The following is a 21,053-nucleotide window of genomic DNA, read 5'->3' on the forward strand; positions in this document are numbered from 1 at the left end:
ATATATATATATATATATATATATATATATATATATATATATATATATATATATATATATATATATATATATATATATGTCGCTCACTCCTTTCAAGAACGTCATAAATAGAAAAACTTGATTTTTGAGGAGAGCGTTTTTAAAGTTTAAAAATATAATACAATTTATTAAAAATAAATATCAAGCCACTTATTGAACTTTTTACTGTGCAACAGATCTTTTTAGGTAAAACCTGAAGGTTTTTTCTCCGTTTAAAAAATATCAGGTATATTTAAAAAAATAATTGAACAATACCTTTCCTTCAAAATGCAAAAACAACACTTTCCGCCCTGTAGCGGGTAAATATTAAGTTAAAAATATGCCTCTTTAGCTGGGATATAGTACATTTTTTGGGCATTCCGAAAACGTGCACAACTGAAAATTGTCAATTTTTTATTTATGACGTTCTTGAAAGGAGTGAGCGATGTGTGTAATAAAATACCTAGGTACCTACCTATACATTTTATTAAGTACTTACAAATAGTACCTACATAAAACAGTTCTACCACCAGATGTCGCATGCGTCGCACAGAATAAAACAAAAGACATCCGATAGAAAAAATATAATATTGTTAACTGTCAGAATCAGATAGATATAAAAATTATTGTAAAGATTAATTAAGAATAAACTTTTATTGTCGTTTCTTTAATTACAAAGCAACACATTGTTTATTTTATTATTATACACCCACTTTACATATTATTTACACCCAATTTACAAAGAAAAATATTACCACGTTATATATATATATATATATATATATATAAATATATATATATATATATATATATATATATATATATATATATATATATATATATATATATATATATATGTATATATATATATATATATATATATATATATATATATATATATATATATATATATATATATATATATATATATATATATATATATATTTATATATATATATATATATATAAATATATATATATATATTTATATATATATATATATATATATATATATATATATATATATATATATATATATATATATATATATATATATATATATATATATATATATATATATATATATATTATATATATATATATATATATATATATATATATATATAAATATATATATTTATATATATATAATATATATATATATAGATATATATATATATATATATATATATATATATATATATATATATATATATATATATATATATATATATATATATATATATATATATATATATATATATATATATAAATATATATATATATATATATATATATATATATATATATATATATATATATATATATATATATATATATATATATATATATATATATATATATATATATATATATATATATATATATATTATATATATATATATATTATATATATATATATATATATATATATATATATATATATATATATATATATATATACATATATATATTTATATATTTATATATATATACAAATCCGGATTATTGCATCTTTATAACAAATATAAATATATTGTTATAAAGTTGCAATAAAAGAATACAACAAAAATAAATATATATAACAATCCACGCAAATTTCTGTGTTGGATCTTTGGCTCTAACCCTTTAAAAGACAATTTTCCTCATTCCACCATTTCTTGTTTTGTTGCATATTTTCCAATTATTTACATACCTTTATTTTTATTATCATTTAATAATTATTTATCCACGATAATAGAATTTGACCTTCATACGATAAGAGTCAAGGCAGTGCTAATGACATGATGAGGTTATTATTGATTATTCACTGGATTCTAGAACCTTTTTCAGCAAATAAATCATAATATGTAATTGATTTCATTCTAACAAAGCTTAGGTTAATATGTATTGAATAAAGCTGACGTGAAGAACACAAGCGGCTTTTTTAAAAACTCTAATAAGAAATTACGACGAAAGGTTATTTTGAATGAATACATTTGCTTAGAATTTTTAGTTCATGGGTACTGAGCGACAAAACTGTACTATAAATAGAGAAAAAAATATTATTTCTTCCAATACGTCCCTAGTCCCTACATGTTATTGAATATGTATATACGTTTACTTATTACGTTTTTAAAAAGGGATCTGAGCTGCCTGCAGTTTTTTAAACTTTAAATCAAGCATATATCGCTCACTCCTTTCAAGAACGTCATAAATCAAAAATTGACAATTTTTAGTTGTGCATGTTTTCGGAATGCCCAAAAAATGTACTATATCCCACCAAAAGAGGCATATTTTTAACTTAATATTTACCCGCTACAGGGCAGAAAGTGTTGTTTTTGCATTTTGAAGAAAAGGTAATGTTTAATTATTTTTTTAAATAAACTAAATATTTTACAAATGGAGAAAAAACCTTCAGGTTTTACCTCATAAGATCTGTTGCACAGTAAAAAGTTCAATAAGTGGCTTGATATTTATTTTTAATACATTGTGTTATATTTTTAAACTTTAAAAACGCTCTCCTGAAAAATCAAGTTTTTTGATTTATGACGTTCTTGAAAGGAGTGAGCGATATGAGTAATGATGCAACATTATGTCACCAACTTACTAAAGTGATGGTTTACCAAATTCAAATCTTGCGAAGGAAAATGATGTCAGTCAGATGTGTGATGAAGTTAATGTCATTTATTTAATGAAAATTGTAAATACAAATAAAATCACGCAAATCCTTTTTCATGTATGTATATTATGTTAAATTCAATATTCCTCCCTATTGAAAATAAAATAATACTTATGACTAGTCGTATGGAAAATATGTCTCTACTATTGCATCACATTATTGTGCGTAATGCAAAATTTTACAAGGATTCTAATAATAATTATATCGCATGTATCGCGAACGTGGTGTCGGAGTCGGGACTCGGGTGCCTAGTTATAAAATGACTGAGGCCACATATATATATGTTACGTGCGTTCCAGTCACTGGTGTTTTTAGAGGGCTAGAAACTACGACGTTACGGAAATGACCGAACTCTTTCCGTACAAAACCGAGCTGAGAAAATCGATTATCAAGTTCAAGGTTAATGGATAGTTCCATACCATACAAGTAGACTGAGTAGACATAACACAACATGATACCTACCTACCAACATTATACCGCGTGTAGTAAAATCTTACGATTAACTAGTCATCCTAAGGTTTTGTACAAACTTGCCCAAAAAATTTCTTATTTATAAAAAACCAAACAAATCTCACTTTAAAAAAATATAAATTTACTTATCATTTAAAAGTGTTTTTTTTTGTACTGTGAATCTACAGTTATTTTACCTCTAGTTGTTATGTTTTTTTTTGTTGTTAATTTAAATCAGAGGTAAAATAAATATGTATAGTATGAATATGTATAAAGTAAAATAAATGTGAGCATAAATAAAATAAATATGAATGTTAATAAATCAAAGGTAAAATAAATATGAACGGACTGTAGTAAAACTTTTTAAAGATTCGTTATATAGGATTTAACTACAAAGCAAATAAATTTTCAAAGACAATTTATGAGCACTTACTGTACGGGAAATCGCTTTTTTCTGCGTATCCAGTGCTATTCTATTAGTTGATTTAAAACTTCGTCACTTTACATATAATTTTTACTGGAGATTACTTTATCTGTCACAGTGGGAGGTTGTGACTCGTAAAAATCGTAAAAAATACGTTTAACCGTAATTATTGTACTAGTGTGATCATCAATTTACTTATCAACCTTTCTTCTATTCCAAAAATTTTTAGTTTTACAATATTCGATGTAAAATTATTATTTTATTCTTTCAACACATCGAACACGCAACACATGAAAAATTTCAGCTCGCCAATTAATCCCTATTTTAAAACTATAGATACCTTTTTATCGTAAGTGAAAAAGCCAACATTTTAGATCAGAAGTATTACAATTTCTTAGCTATATTTTTTTCACAAACTGTACATAACTATGCCATGAATATGAATGTATTAGGCTTATATATTAAGGCTTATATAAACTGCGTATAAGTTTACTAAAATGCCAATGTAAGCGAGACGACGACGGTTAAATTTAACCGTGAGGCACTTATTACACACAAACATAGGATAACTAGGGGCTGACTAGGAACTTGAGACCGGCATTCTCAAAGTGTTATTTGGGAACAATATTAATGCAAGGATTGTAAAAAAAATACAACTACATATTTAAAACAAAAACCAACGGTTATAAAGGGTTGAAAAACCGACAACAAAACCAAAAAATGGTAATGTGTTTGCAGTTTATTTATTCTTCTTACTCTATTTCGCACCAAATGGCGTATAGGGCACAGCACCTCATCGGTCCAATGTGATCTTAACCGGTACTTGCATGAAAGCAAGGCATGTATGTCCTGCGCTTCAGCTGGCAGCCCAAGGTGTCATATTGAATGAATACTACCAGATGGCGATGTATACTAGGAGGACTCTTCGGGTCAACATTGTTCAGTACTTCGGAATTACTTTGACGATTTCTACAGTAAAAGTAAGAGAATCAAGTGACTATCGTTGTCACCTTTTTGGACTAAACATATAGAAACCTTCATTCATTATCTCAAGACCGACAGGAAAATGTAGGCATTGAGATCTGTAATATACTGGGTGCAGGGAATATTTCAAGGGATGAAACGTAGGTTGGAACAAGGTATTTATTATGTACAATTTGACGGACAACATTACTTCCCATCTAGTCGCCCATCAGGATTGTTACCTTCGCGCTCCCTCTCGTGCCGTTTGACATATTCGCACTTACGTTCTATCTTTCGTCATCCTCTAACTGACTTCTCTTTCTAACATACATACCCTGCATGATCACAATTTAATTTTTTTTACAATTTACCCAAACGAAATAAATTCACCGTATTTCGTCATCCTAAAAATACTTCAATTTAATTTTGTAACATGTGAGTAACACTTTTATATCTTCAACCCAATTTAAACTACAATTATTTAAAAAAATAATAATATGGAGGGAGAGAAACCATTTACTATAATAAACTACACAAATTAGCATAGTAAATCTACATATGGTATACATGTATACGAACATGTACTATGTACTATCATAAATTATTATGTACGAATATCATTAATTACGATTAAAAATATATTAATACAGGTATATAAACTTAATGAATAAAGGTATATAAACTTGTTTACAAACAACTTATAAACGATTAAAAAAGCCGTATTGTTGTTAAGAAATTAACGGCGTAATTTGTATAATAATTGTGAGTAAAATATAGGTAAACAACTATGGAAATTAACAAACAATAATATGTATAGCGTAACCCCACCGCACCGTTCGTCCAGTTATACGCTTCGTCATTCTACCGACATTTTCGACTCGCCATTCGTAAGATCACCATCGCACTCGCACTTGTGGTTTGGTGACTTGTGGACAGTGACACCTTGAAATAACAATAGTTAACCAGGTGCACGTGAAATGCAGGTGAAAAATATTAAATCTTTCATAGCGGACAACGCTCGTTGGACAGGACTTGCCCAAAAATAAAAATAAAAACAAAAGATCATCTAGGCAATAATAACCCTTTCCGCACCTGATCCATTACAGCGACGATTCCCTTGCCTTGGCAGTAGATAACTAACTTCAGGTACATCGGTATGGTCAAAATTTACTTCTATTCGGTAGTAATGGAAAATTTATATAAACAACGTAGATAAACCGTCACCAAAACAGTTAATGTGCACTTATTTTTTTATAAATATTTCATACATCATATATTTTTTTTATAAATAATCACTTGTCACAGGTTTTCTGTCATTGAATAATCAAATTGGTTAGTATGCAAATCACTACATATATTTTTTCAATAAGTATTTGTAGAACTCCTAATGGGAATAACCTTTTTAACGATTCATATTCGACTACAAGGGTTTTTCCATACAATAATATTTTTATATAATAATAATTAATGTTTGGAAATCGCTGGAGGGGGGGTAGAAAAGTGAAGGGTGTTTGCGTACTTGTGAATACATATATAAAGTTTCTCCGTATATGTTTAAAAATGTATGCATGGGATATATGCATACTTGTAATAAATGGAAGAATCTTGTATAAGAGGGCGGTAGGTTTATATGTCAAAATTGGAAGGTCATATATGCACTGAAACGTGAAATGTGGTGTTAATTTTATATGTGATGAAAATTTCACCAGACTGTATAAAAGAACTTTAACATATTGTATACCGAAAAGTCTTATTTCATCCAGAAAATTCAGAATTTTTGTGGAAAATTAATTGTACTGTAAAAAAAACAGTGCATTCCTTGGATTACAAAAGTATAATGACAGCAAATATGTTGAAAGCTATTCTATCCTTTGAAAATTTATATAGTTCTGATGCTTAAAGGCATCTCAAGGTAGCACTTTCTGAGTTTTTTGTTGTTGTTTTCGCCATACACTCTTTATTCAAAAGCATGTATATAAATGAGATTAGCGTCAGTCAAATTTTAAAAACTTAAAAACCTAAGTGGTAATGCGAAAACTGCATAAGTTATGTAGAAGCTATTTGGTTAACAACATAAAATACTTGCTTGGAAAAAATGCGATTTTCATTTTCTAATTGTTGATGAAATGACGCTAGATATGTAAAATTAAATGCTGCTGAGATGGGTTAAAACTGAAAGTGACTGCATGATATCCTGCTACATAAACAAACGTGTAAACACACACATTTTTTTCCTCATTTTTATGGACATTTTATGGGATTTTTCAGTCCGGATTTTCCTGCAAATTTTCACGTTTTAAACAATATTAGCGATTTACAAATTACTTTAAAATTAAAAAAAGCTTTAAACCTGCAATATGTTTCAGAAAGAAAAATATTCTATTCGTTGTACATATGTACTTTTTTGGCGTCATTTTTCGCTATCCAATAAAATCGCAGTGGATGGACTTTTCAAAATACATACGTTACCTACTTTATTTGTTAAAATGTTTCTGATGGCATACGTGTATAATTCGGAAATTATTGTACTAGGCCGTATCAACTTGGAAACGCATAAAATAAGATATTTACATATTCGTGAATTTAAAAAAAAAATTCTACTGAATATGTAAATATTTTTATACAAGCAACAAATACTTTTTTTTTTTAAATCTTCTTGTGTACTTGTGCAATATAGTAAAAAAGATGTTTTTTTTTGGAAATACATCAAGTAATTAAATGTGTATAAAGGCATTCCTCAACGTCGCATAAAAAAATTCAACTCCTTAAAACTTTCCATTCTGCCATAATGTTTATACCTGGATCTTCAATATATTCCTTTTAGGCAAACTTGCCTTTTGTAGATATCTCTCCGTTTCTTAAAAAAAATTCCATCCCAGCAAAAACGGTTTGTACCTGCTTCTTGCAGGGATATATATATATATATATATATATATATATATATATATATATATATATATATATATATATATATATATATATATATGTATATATATAAATATATATATATATATATATATATATATATATATATATATATATATATATATATATATATATATATATATATATATATATATATATATATATATATTTATTATAAGCATGTCCTGTATCCTATATCCTGTCACAAGTTTCGAAATAAAATTTCGTATATCGTTTAAATTAGATGAAATAATATGTTGCGCTATGTAACGTATAAACAAAGATATATCTAGGTATGTTTGTATATTATTGCTTTTATTGTCTCCCGTCCTGGCATGTGTGGTGTTTGTACTAGTCTTCAATGGAAAACATTTAATCTCGAGACTAGACAGAAATATTATCGAATGGCGATGAAAAAAATAATATTTGTTACTTTTATCGTAGCGTAGTGCGTTTTTAAATAAAAAAATACTTCCCCAGTTATTAAGGACTTAAAATAGTGAAAGGAGTATTTGTTAAAAAATATTGGACATACTTTACTATAAGGTATATTTTCTACGAGTACTTTATGGTAACAATGTACGCAGATTGGTAGTTTTAATTGACTCTGAAGTTTGCCAATGCTATAGTCGCATAGATTTGTGATAAACATAATATCTGTTTTTTTTGTACCAGGTAAAACCATATCCTACTCTCCACACTTATATACGAGTACATAGGTAGGTACGTTTTAATATTTCGCCAGTTGGTTGACTTGCTTACAATTAGGGGTGCCGTTAGGGTTCGATATTTAATAACATTTTACACAATCCAACCCGTGGATAAACATCAGAAAATACTTAATGAGTAAACCTTTGAAAATCAACATAACAAAATAATGGTTTATTTAGTTTTCATCGATCTTCAGACTAAAGTCCGTTAACTTAACACGACACGTCGCGACGTGTCACTGTATTTCGTCGTGTGTATATCACGATGTAATGCAGGACACGGAAGATACTAGGGATAAAAGATAAAAGGATTATAGGATCCATCTTCCCGATTAAAAAGTGAAGTACATATTGTACGCAGAAACGAATCCGTTTAAAATGGTCGTGTTCAGATGCTGCCGTACGTCGTATTTTCTGTACCGATCAGCAACCGGATAAACGGGGAATGCCGCAGTAATCCGTTAAGCGTTGGGGCGGTTGCGTGTCGAAGAGTATTTTTCGAAATGAACTGGTAGATACGTAGATGCGGAATTTCTTATTTCGTTGGTAAAAGCAAAACCCATTTTGTGGGATTATTCTCTGGATATGTCCAAATCAGCGTCAGATAGCGGAAGCAGGAATTTAAAGGAGTAAATTAAAGGATTTTGTTAAATGTATAATAGTCTTTGTTAGATATTAACAGGGATAGCGAAACGACCATACATGCTTCTAATCTCTTATATGTTTTAGAAGACTGACTTTTAGATGTTTAAAATTGAATACTTATAAATCGCGTTAATCCCTATGTTGAAAAGATAACTAATCTTTTTGTCGGCAGCTAAAATTATTCTCTTGAAGAGGACGCTTATTCGAGATAATTATTACAAAACTTAAAAAAAAAACAGGAGAAGGGATCTGGTTTTATCACGAAAAACCACAAAACCATACGTATATACCAAAATATTTTTTTTTTTTACAAAGGTTATGTTTTTTCAAAATAAAACGGAAGATTGTTCAGACTCCAAAACGGAAAATTATAATGAAAACGTTTAAACAGAAGATCTTTGGGATTCAAAAGCAACGATAGATGATACAGCGAAACGATGGAAGAAAATCAGTTGACTAAGGGCGCTTGTCCACATTCCGGAATTCTACTGTCCGGCAGTCCGGTTTTGAAAAAGGAAAGCGACTACGACAGTTTAGAGTGATCGAATTTACGCGCAACGTGTTCACGCACCGATCCGAAGAAAGATGGACAAAAGCACAAGCCAATCCAAGCTAATCATCGTTTTATCATGCTAACCGGACTGCCAGACGGTAAAATTCCGTGTAGTGCACAAGCGCTCTAAGAGACGCATACTCAAAAAACCTTTGAAACATAAATTACATCCTGTACAAGATGATAAAGTTTATGTATTCCGAGAACCTCATGCGAATAATCGCCATATTTCATTTTTAATGGGATATTTCCGACATTAGACAAATTTGATGAAAAAGAAGTTTTAAAATTTCAAATAGTTGTACTAAATTTAATAAAAAATATAAAAAATAATCGCAAGTTGCACAATCCTCCAGATGCCGATTGAAAGCAATCATTAAATTGGATAATGCACCACGCAATATTAAGCGGGTAATGACCGAACAACGTGATAAGTTATATTTATCACCAAGCCTAGATTCGATTCTCAGGTATAATTTACATAATAAACTGTATACTTATACCAATAAAAATATCGCAATGAATAAAATAAACTAGCCTGAATAAAAATATGTTATTAAACGGATACTCACCTTTAAAGACAAATGCAATAAATACTCTTTTATTCGTATACTCCACTCATCAAATAATTTCTTTGAGTAATTAAAAAAAAAATACTGTTTATTTACTTCTAACATAATATAATAGCGATTGAACGGAGCCCATTTTTTTATAATTGAAATTTCTCAGTGTTCTTTTTTTTTTTTTTTTATTCAACAAACTTTATCATCATATGACAGTTTTTGTTAAATTTCTAGTATTTACTTTTAGATTCCTGACCAATATTAGATAGAAAAATATTATTTGGAAATTTCACACACACGCGGAAAATATCACACACACTGAAAATTACGAAAATTTAATGAAAAGTTTTTTTTTTATTGTGTTTCGACATAAAAAATTAATCGCTTATCAATTTTTAAAATAGATCCAAATTTCGACACATTGTTAAATACGTATCATTATGTGTACAATATATTTTTCACATCCATCTTGAACAAGATATTTTTCCCCCGGCCTTATATTAATTTGTTGGAGAAAATTGTAACTAGATGAGAGTAGGATGTTGGTGATAACTATTTTAATACCTTTCTAGAATGCAAGCGAACGATTTTCTGATTCAATATTGAAAGTGGCTTGAGCCGTGACCAGAAATCATACCATAAATTTTAAGAATTTGACGATAGCTCTAGGTTTAATGTGGATTCTTTTATTTTTACTATTAAACCGTTGAATGTGTGTTATCACATTTCAGGGTGATACCTATGTACTCATTTCTAAAATGGTAAATACGGAAAGCGGTAAAGCGGAGTCGACCAGGGGCGCCGCGCCTTCCTACTTCTACCTTCCTGCCTTCCTTATTCCTACCCGAAATTCTACCATTATGGCGGTTGATGTAAAATTCACACATGCGACCAACCAGCCTTGCTGTTTATCTCATACACACGCACACATTTACATCCCCCTTTGTTAGGAACGTGAATGCGTTGCGTCCTATACGTACAACAGGTGCAATCTGAAATATGGTATGTATGGAGGGCGCAAGTACCAAGTAGCTCTGCTACGCTTTACGCTTCGAAGGAAATGAAATGATGATTCTTTGTTTAAAATTGAAATGTTAATCTTTTAGTATTTGATCATATAAGTACGAGTACTCGTATGTAATTTTTTATATTTTCAATCAAAGCTTCGTTTTTAGTCGACCCATGAAAATATTAAAATATGCCGTACTTTTTTTTAATGTTCAATTAGGTATCAGGTAAACCACTTATTATTATAATATTTGCGACACGTAATTAGATGCGCTGAACATCATTATCAAACACCGTATTAAAAACGTTTAATTTCGGAGTTGGGAGTACTCTTACGATCTTGAAGGAAGAAGGGGGTGTAGGAGATATTTCATATTTTTGAGGCTTTAGTAATTCTAAAATATTCTCATAATTTTACGTTTCGAGGGCGCAACTCTCAAATTTAGGCTGTTTCTCGTGCAGTGTTTGATAATCATATCGTGTGACAATACAATATGTATTTAGTATACCACAATACAATAATGCATAGTGGTATTTACAAAATAAAAGTTGATTTTTTAAATGGATAGATAAGCAAAGACTGTCGAATTAATCATTAAAAATATCGTAGGTAATTAAAATTGTCGTGAATTTATGTAGATCTTTTTTAAACTATTATACATAACCACAATAAAGTTGTTTTTGTTTTCTGAAGTTATGACGCATTTCAAATGAATTCCATTTATGTTGTTATTATACCCAGTAATAAGATGTATGTTTTTTATGTGTTTATTTGGCAGTGTTTGGCAAAAGATTTGACGTCACATTATTATGATTTGATAATGCGGCATAATAGAGTTATCAGCGGTGGAAGAGTTTTTACATTGTGTATAAGGTACATACTTGGTGATATTTATAGATCGTTACTTCAGCTCTGACCTACTAATGTACTTACAGCGCATTTCTGTGACATCTTGTTTTCAATTAATTATGATAACGTCCATGTACACCTTCACTGAATGTCGATTAGTCACTTAGATCGTTAATAATAAAAGTGTATTTTTTAAATACCTTTAATTTCATTATAATTTGCGTCATTGGCATGGACGTTTGTTGACCCTTTCCTGGCTATTTATACTATGTGAAATCATGTTTATTTAGACTAAAATAGATATCTCTGATGGAAATTTATACGTGTATAATTTGTTTTAATATCGGTAAAGAAGTTTCTTATATCATATAGCATAGTTTAGAAGCACATTTAAGTGCCACAAAATTTAATATAGATTCTTTGATACATTCTTTAATAAATAAAAATAAAAAACAAACAATTTACGTAATCCATAAAATTTAGTGTCACCTTATTTATTGAACACACCTCCTATAGGCATAAACCTTATTTATTATTTTATATAATACGTATTGTAAGGGTTAGAAATGGGAAAACATAAGTTGCCCATTATAACATCGTTAGTATCGCCTGCGCCTGCGCCGGTAAAAGCCTTGAACTTGAACTAACTTCGGTTACTGTCGGGTTGTTTTGATCAACTTCGTATACAATCGGCTATGGCTATAATCGCGGTAGGAAGGTAATTTTTGTATAAAAACGATCACCTTGAGTATCATTAAAATTGTTGAAAACTTCGCGAACTCTCCACTACTAAAATTATTTCAGCCAAAGATCCTAAAACTACGAATAGATTTAGCAAGTCCATACTTTAGTTTAAAATGACAAAATTTGATGCCCTCGCACTTATTTATATTGGATTTTTTTTATTGACTTGTTCAAAATTGGATTTTTTAGTTCCAAGTGTCAGTATACTCCCATTAATAAATATTCATAAGTAACCTGTATTTGTCTATGGGCGAAGATCAATAGTTATAAGTTGTAAGTACACTGACCACTGATATTAGTGTCATGGCTAGAGAGATGAGAGGGCGAAGTTTCCAGCGCCATAAAACTGGATACACCCAGCTGAGGTAAGGTAACCTTGACAGAAATTCCTCCAGAGAAGACGAGGGGAAACTACTCTGGACACATCTCCACAGGACATGATTATTAAGAGAACCCAAGGCACGACCCCGAGTCCCGGGCAACCCTTCAATGGGTCAGGAGTACCAAAAATTTTCTGGTTCAACATGGAATGTAAAAGGAGGGTATATGCCTCAGGAAAGCTAGAAAGACAACTTGATTCAGGAAACGAATAAAATGAACATTTGCATAATGGGTGTAAGTGAACTCCGCTGGCGCGGTGTAGGTATCCATTATAATCTTAAAGAAAATTTAAATTCAGAGAGCGAGGATGCAAATCGAAATCATATAAATGGTGTTGGAATATTCATCCCTCCACATTTACTCAAACCTGTCAAGAAATTCGTACCAGTATCAGACAAATTGATGTTAATATTATACAAATCGAAGGTCGACCATTTAATATCAATATTATACAACTGTTCGACTTTGGAAGCAAGATACGATGAGGATGTTGAGGTATTATTTGAAAATATTGAAAGGATCTTAAGATCTGATCATTGGCGACATTAATGCAAATATAGGTGAAGAACGTCGATCCAATACAATCGCCAAATGGGGGTTGGAAAAGAAACAGAGACACACAATATGAACATCAACAAATGGCATAATATAAAATAAAATATATACACTCGTATATACAATGTATCCCTATACTCACTTTTCTACTTTATTCGATAAGTGACGTCTCGTAGTATGTACATAATGTGTATAATGAACAACATTTTTATTAGTGCGAGTAGTAGAATACTCTTTAAGCGTGTCAAATGCGGGTCAATTAACATCACATTCCTACTAACGTAAATATATTTTTTTCTGCGCAGTTTGATCATTCCTTTTAAATACGTCACTCTCCAGACAAGATGTCGTATTTTTTTTCGCGTATTATCTGTTGTGTAAACTATGCGCTCAGGAGAAGTTGAATTTATAAAACGTCCATTATGTTTTTAATCATCGATATAAAGTTGAAAAGTAAGATTTGAAATTATATTGATTTAAATAATATTTTTAAAACGGCCATTAAATATGTATAAATACGCGATACCTGTTCAACGATGAAATATACAGGGATGAGACTTAACTTCTCATTTGAAATGAAATTCCGCTAAATTATAGTTACAACAGTTAGTCAGGAGGCAACGATATAACAACGTGGTTGCATTAACGTGTTCGTCATCATGATGATATATACATAGGTATTTTTAATAAGAATCGTGAAAAAAAATGTTGATACAGAATGTCAATACATATGAATATGATGTTTTTATTTACATTTATTTCATCACGTTTTTACCTTATCAATCGAATAAACGGAATCATTTCATCACGATTTTACCTTATCCATCGAATCAGATTTAATATACCTACATATCTTCCGCTTATTTGGTCCCCCAGCGGTGCATAATATAGTTAGCACTGCATCGGACCCATGCAGTGCTAACTATATGAAGGTAACGGGATCCGTCGTGCCCTCCAGATTGTTGAAATATATTTGATAGGATACAGAGGCGTAAGTAAAGTAGCTAAGGATGATGGAAATAACTGCCGAATGGTAAAAAATGGTGTGGCAGGTACTAATAATTAAGAAGAAGAAAAGGAGTATAGCATTGCAGCAATGGCATGGGTACCCGGGGTTGTATACTCGTATTCTTACAAGCTTGTGTAAGACAAGGTATCACATAAATTAACAAGTCCTTTGAGAACCAATAAAAGGATTTTTACATTGCTTTTTGACATAGATGAAGAAGATATTTTATACGTTTACTAGACACATTTCGTAACATGAGAGAGAAGAAAGATATAATGTGAAGGAGAAGGAGAAAGAGAGCAATACATTACGATGCCACAGCACTGGAGCAAAAGAAAGCGACGTTAACACAACAATACAAACGAATAGAATAAGTTAATGTCAAATAAAAACGAGTAGAATAAGTTAATGTTGTAGATTTATACGTCAGACGCTATATCTGAACAGCGAGACACCACGCGCTGTGTAAGTAATATTTACCTTCTTCTTCTTCTTTTTCTAGGATCCTAAGGGTCTGTTTGTGCCTCCGCTTGTCGCTCTTGGGATGTTAACTCCCAGCTGTCTTTCCACCTTTTTGGAGGTCTGCCTGGGGGTCTGCGTCCTTCAGGGTTTCCTTGAAGAACGATACGAGGAAGTTTGTCTTCTGACATTTTGCTTACATGATCATTCCAGTGTCGCCTTCGTTGTCGTCCCCACCTCACGTAATATTTACCGTTGTGATTTAACAAACTCAACCAATCAATAACAAATTCCGGAACTAAAATGGATGCAATTTTTCCTTGTTATCTCGAAAATATCAAATCGAGGAAATATATCTTATATATTACTTATCACAAACCAGTATTACCAATTGAAGCACCAATCAACGACAGTGTAAATATTGAATAAACCTAATATTTTTTTATTCAAATTTTGTATTGTTGTATTTCTTTTGAGATGCTTTCTATCTCTCACTCTCATACATTTTTAAGAATTTCACTTCTATCGCGTGTACGGTGCTGCACGCGCTTTTTTTTTTACATATTTCAACGATATGTTTTTGAATAAATGTACATTTCCCTTTTTCCCCATTGCCTCCGCAAGACAATTTGTATATATGTACGTCGATTCTGATAAGTTAGACGTTAATATTTGTAAGCAAAACATGATGCAATAAACTAAAAATTTATTATTGATATGCGCATGTACACACGGTAGCAAGTAGCTACACTAAAACGTATTATGCGCAGGTTCTGTCTGCTTTAATATAAAGCGACGAATGCTTATTTTAAAAGTGGATTCATTTAGATGAAATTTCGAATATATAGATACGTTTTAGATAAGTGATTAATTTAAAATAATATTTTCATTTAAAAAAAAAAATATTTGAGCGAAAACCGTTTAAATAAATAACAGTACAAAAAAATTAATTATATATGTACGGATGTTATTGCAGCCTGCCGCCATATTATTACAGCATTTTATTCAATATAATTTTTTCAGTTACAATTTTGTGTTTTTACTTTGGAAATAATCAAAAGGTAAAGAGAGGTAGGTATGTTTTGTTTAGAAATTATATTTTTTTATTATTAAGTTTTTATTTTGGTGTTTGTAAATAAAAATATGTAATAACTAATTACCAAATGCATGTAATGAAATTCAAGTACAAATGTACTCACCTTTTAACATTAATATTATCAAATAAATATTATGAACGATTATTCTTTGATTTGTACTGCAAAATTGTAGGTATGGATGCAATAAATAAATATTTATATATTTATATATATATATATATATATATATATATATATATATATATATATATATATATATATATATATATATATATATATATATATATAATATATATATATATATATATATATATATATATATATATATATATATATATATATATATATATATATATATATATATATTTTAGTAATTATTATTTTTTATTGATATTTTTTTCATGTAAAATATTATACCAATTACAATTTAATAAAAATAGTTTTATCCATAAAAAACTTTTTTTAAAGTGTATTTTCGCTGAACTATATAATTCATACTACGAATACAATTAAAGAAATCTTTTTATGTATTATAAATTTATATTGATTGAGTAATATTTCCTTAATTTTTTGTCAATATTCTTATTGGTTTCAAAGTTATTGAATTTTAGGATGAAAATAAAGTATTGGCCCCATTGTGCGTGCGGAGGCGCGTTTCTTTCTCTGACGTAAGATTACATTAGTTTATCTCAATTATGTTATTGTTTGTCCTTGTAACATCATAATATTATTCTTATACATCTACTCCCTTAACTCAATATCACATATTGCTATACGTTCAACAGATAACAATAATTCAACTCATTTCCACTAAAAACGTGTCCACTTCCGTAGCGTATCACTTCGGATAGATTCTGATGAGATTCCAGGTGGGGTCATTAATACGGAACCATGAATTGGCCCATGACATAGACTTAAAGTGATCACATTTTCGTCTTATTTATAACCACGAAAAGCAAATGAGTGATACATTCTGCAATTTTTAAATACATATTACATTTGGTTGACATTTATATTTACCTAAATATATATCGATCCAAATATCGAGCCGGTTGCCACACATTCATAGTTCATTTTGACTCAGCAACTTCACATGCCACATATACAATACCAATACCCACCCTTGCACACCTTGCCGACTTTCTTTCCCCATTTCACGGTTCTCACCTGCTTCTGACTAATGAAAAATTAAGGTATTCACTCAAGTTGTTTTTGTCCAGTAAGATTATGTTTATTTTATTGATTCTTATCGTTACCTAATACCTTGATATACATAAGCTGTAAATTAATGTATTATTGTATTTATGATACTTTATTTTCACTTTTAATTATACTCTTATCGATATAAGTATATTGAAACCAGTTTAATCCAAATATTTTTTATAAAGGAACAAAACATAGTTTTATGCAAATATTTTTTTATCACACTGACAATAAAACATAATGTATCGCGATAAAATAATATATGTAACATAAATTATTATTGTACTGTCGAAATATTTTTTATTGAAAAAACAAGTATCTTTAAATTGCAATACACACCATATGAAATGACAGGGCTATATAAACCCTTCAACTACGTAGCAGAGGTCAGTGACTCAAGTTGACGGCAGTGCATTTCACTTCAAAAATGGCAATATATTAAATAGGTCTGTTTCAGAATTTTATTACAATTTTTTCTCATGACAATCGTGTAACTGCATTCAATCAATCATTTTGGGCTGATAAAACAGTTGCTTTGATTTTCCGTCATAGACGAATCAATTTCAGCATCTCGATTAAACCAAGAAATACTCAATCTTCCACTTCATTATGTCCTCTTTAAGCTAAATCTACGCGTGTCGCAATATTATCACTCATTTTAACCCTTTAACTGTCAAAATCCGATATATCGGCTTTCGGTTCTCTGGCGAGAAATACCGGATACGTCGGATCTGATGTCATGATTTATAAAAGTTTAGATATATTTTGGGCAGTATGTAAGGCATTCAGGTTGTGCAAAAAATCGTTTCATATTATGTTTTTTTCCTTCAATAAGCTATTCAGCATATTGCAAATATTTCACTTTTCATAATTCAATGATAATGTTTTCTTTTATTTATGAATTTTAACTATTATAAATTGTAGACGAATTATGTACATAATTTTACTTTAATATCACGCATCAAACGTGTATGCGTACGACGTACCTATTATGTGTATGCATGTAGTGTAGTGTATATATATATAACAAGCTGTGTGGCCGAAATAATTTATTTTCAGTACATTTAAAAATCCTCGAAGCAAATAGTAATATTTGGAAACGGTAAGCGCAACAGAAATTTAATAGACACGCAATAAACCATCCGAAAAATGACTACCTACTATCTGTGACGAAAATATTGACGCCTCCACAAACTGCCAATCACGAATAGTATTGTCAATTTTAAAATTACTGTGGCCGGTGTCTCAGACACGCTGAAACATTTCTGTGTTCTCTATTCAACTAAAATAAAACATAAGAGTAAACACGTGAAGTAAGAATACGAAATATCGTACTCGTATGTCGAAATATGTATGAAAGTATTTATTTCTTTTTAAGTAAAACAGATTTATTTGGGAATACGAAATCGACATGTACTCTGTTACCGTGTGCGACTAGATATTTACAAGACGGTGGTATTTGTATTTTCCTGATAAGATTTAAATAAATTAGAGAGGTACCTGCCTGTACCATTTTGTGGCTTCCATTGCAAGGTAAAAAAATGTCTCCGATATATCTCCTTCAGTAATAATATTGTCCACTTTTCCGCTCATCATTCGAAATATTTCACTCATTATTCTTACTTTTTTATTTACTCTTTTTTTACTAATAATATGTACGTGTCACGACATTGTACTGCCAGTTCATATTTAAAAAAAAATATTTATTTTAATATCGGTATTAACATTCAACATGAGTGAATCTAGACAATATGAATAACAAATCAATAAATAATGTGTAGGTCGTGAGCTTGATAGTATGTTCACAGCATGTACACACCTTCGAAATACAATAAAGTGCTGTTTACAAATCAATGATGTTACCACGAAGTGGAAAAAATAACTGAAAAACAGTTTAAACCCACCCGTTGAAAAATAACACTTTACACAATATTGTTAATTATTTTGAAGTGATATAAAATAATGTGAAATTATTAACATTTTATATTCCTTCCCGTACCGATAAAGTTTAAATATGTATTTATAGCAAAGTTTTCCATGATATTGAAAAGAAATCTATTATGTAACTTGGTAAAGATTGAATATCTTAAACTATTCCCAATATGTTCCTTATTTTATTAATCCATTGTACAAGTGTATGCGTATGTGTGTATGTGTGTATATGAAGCCCGAATCCGATGCGGGGCAGAGGGCCGAATAATCTTGAACGTATTGTGTGTACTCGTAGTTGTCATTTCAAACCACCTGATGAAATAATGTGTATCGGTCATGCGATCATTGTTTACCTAAAGCACGGTATTTATTGTTTAATCATCTGAAATGTATAATTCTTAAGAAAAGGAAACCTCATCTGCGTTTGTATTATTCTTGTTCTTCGTGCAATTTCTTGAAAGCGAAAAAAACATGTGTGACTAAACAGAATTTATTGTTGTTTTATTTATAACTATTGTTTGGCATGTCATTTTAGATATATCTAGATCCATATCATAAATCAATAAGTAAATATCGTTTTGCACACTTTAAAACCGAATACCTATCTACATATATAGGAGTAATTCGAAATATGTCTAAAGTAACCACGTTAACACAAAACAGTGCACGAAGGACGCACTTGCGCGTGTGTGCGGCGAGTATATACCCGATACGATATGCTCGTATGTCAATAAACTACTTTTAATGCTGGTAAAATACAATGTGGGGCTAATCTATTAAAACTGTTGATGATTCATCCTCGTGCGATTGTGGAAATGTGTTTTTTTATAAATCATACATTCACTGTACGTACTCGTACGAGTAAATACCCGAACAATTACATCAGCCAACTACTTCAACGCTAGATTTTGGAAAATATAAACTACGTTTAATTACAATATCTGTAGACTTTTATAAATCATATATTCACTGTACGTACTCGTCCGAGTAAATACCCGAACAATTACATCAGCCAACTACTTCAACCATTCAACGCTAGATTTTGGAAAATATAAACTACGTTTAATTACAATATCTGTAAACTATATGATAAGTATGTAAAATAGAATTATTTGTAACAGTACTATATCATATCATTGAATTGTTAATCCCAACGAACTTTAAATCCCTTCAAATCTGGACCTAAGAGGCTATTCGTTAATAGTCGTTAATCTATTCTGTAAACTCAAATTTATATAATATAGTTTAATATTTTTTATATTTCTGTTTTTTTTCAATTGATAGCTGTAATTGGACATATTCTGTGAGACTGTTAAAAGTTTTACTTTATCTAACGAAGTCCATGTTAAACTAGACACTAGACGATCCTCACCCCTTGTATCATACATCAATTTTAATATTTTTGTAATAGGAAATTATCGTCCTTTGTATATATGTATGTATATTCATGCAATATAAGTGCTCGAAACCGAAGCCAACATACCATATATTTTTCAAGATAGCGATTCATTTGATTTATCGATATTTGTGAAGAAAATTTACGAGTAGAAACTACGGCAGGGCTGTCTAAACCAGATACGATCCCCTGTCTATTCAAATAACTAAATGGTGGGCCACAGAAAAAGTACTTTTTTTCATATTATATACAATAACTTTGCTAACTTTAATAACATTGATAAGATTAATTGAATTGTATAAACTCATGTCTCTAGAGCAGTGGTTCTGAACCATTTATAAGTTAGAAAGCACTTTTGATCATAAGGAAAATTCGCAGTCCACCAAAACATGAGATTGAAAAAACATACAAACATAACTTTTATTAAAAAGAAAACAGAATATTTAGTTAGACCAGTTAAAAATTACATTTATTAAAAATAAACAAAAACATAAATACTGTAATGA

The 21,053-nt window shown here is 29.8% G+C and overlaps 1 long non-coding RNA gene across 1 annotated transcript in view; it reads right to left on the reverse strand.

Annotated features, from left to right (window-relative positions):
• LOC148310478 (uncharacterized) overlaps positions 1-15,265 on the reverse strand; it is a 29,831-nt gene extending 14,566 nt beyond the window's left edge. The window contains exon 1 of the long non-coding RNA XR_015837390.1: positions 14,941-15,265. This is a non-coding gene — a long non-coding RNA (uncharacterized LOC148310478). The remainder of the gene's footprint in view (positions 1-14,940) is intronic.
• Between the last annotated feature and the right edge of the window lie 5,788 nt (positions 15,266-21,053).

Source organism: Brachycentrus maculatus, unplaced genomic scaffold, assembly GCF_059751285.1.
Source record: "Brachycentrus maculatus isolate JH-2025_06_01 unplaced genomic scaffold, ASM5975128v1 h1tg000093l, whole genome shotgun sequence".
Classification (NCBI taxonomy): Eukaryota; Metazoa; Arthropoda; class Insecta; order Trichoptera; family Brachycentridae; genus Brachycentrus; species Brachycentrus maculatus.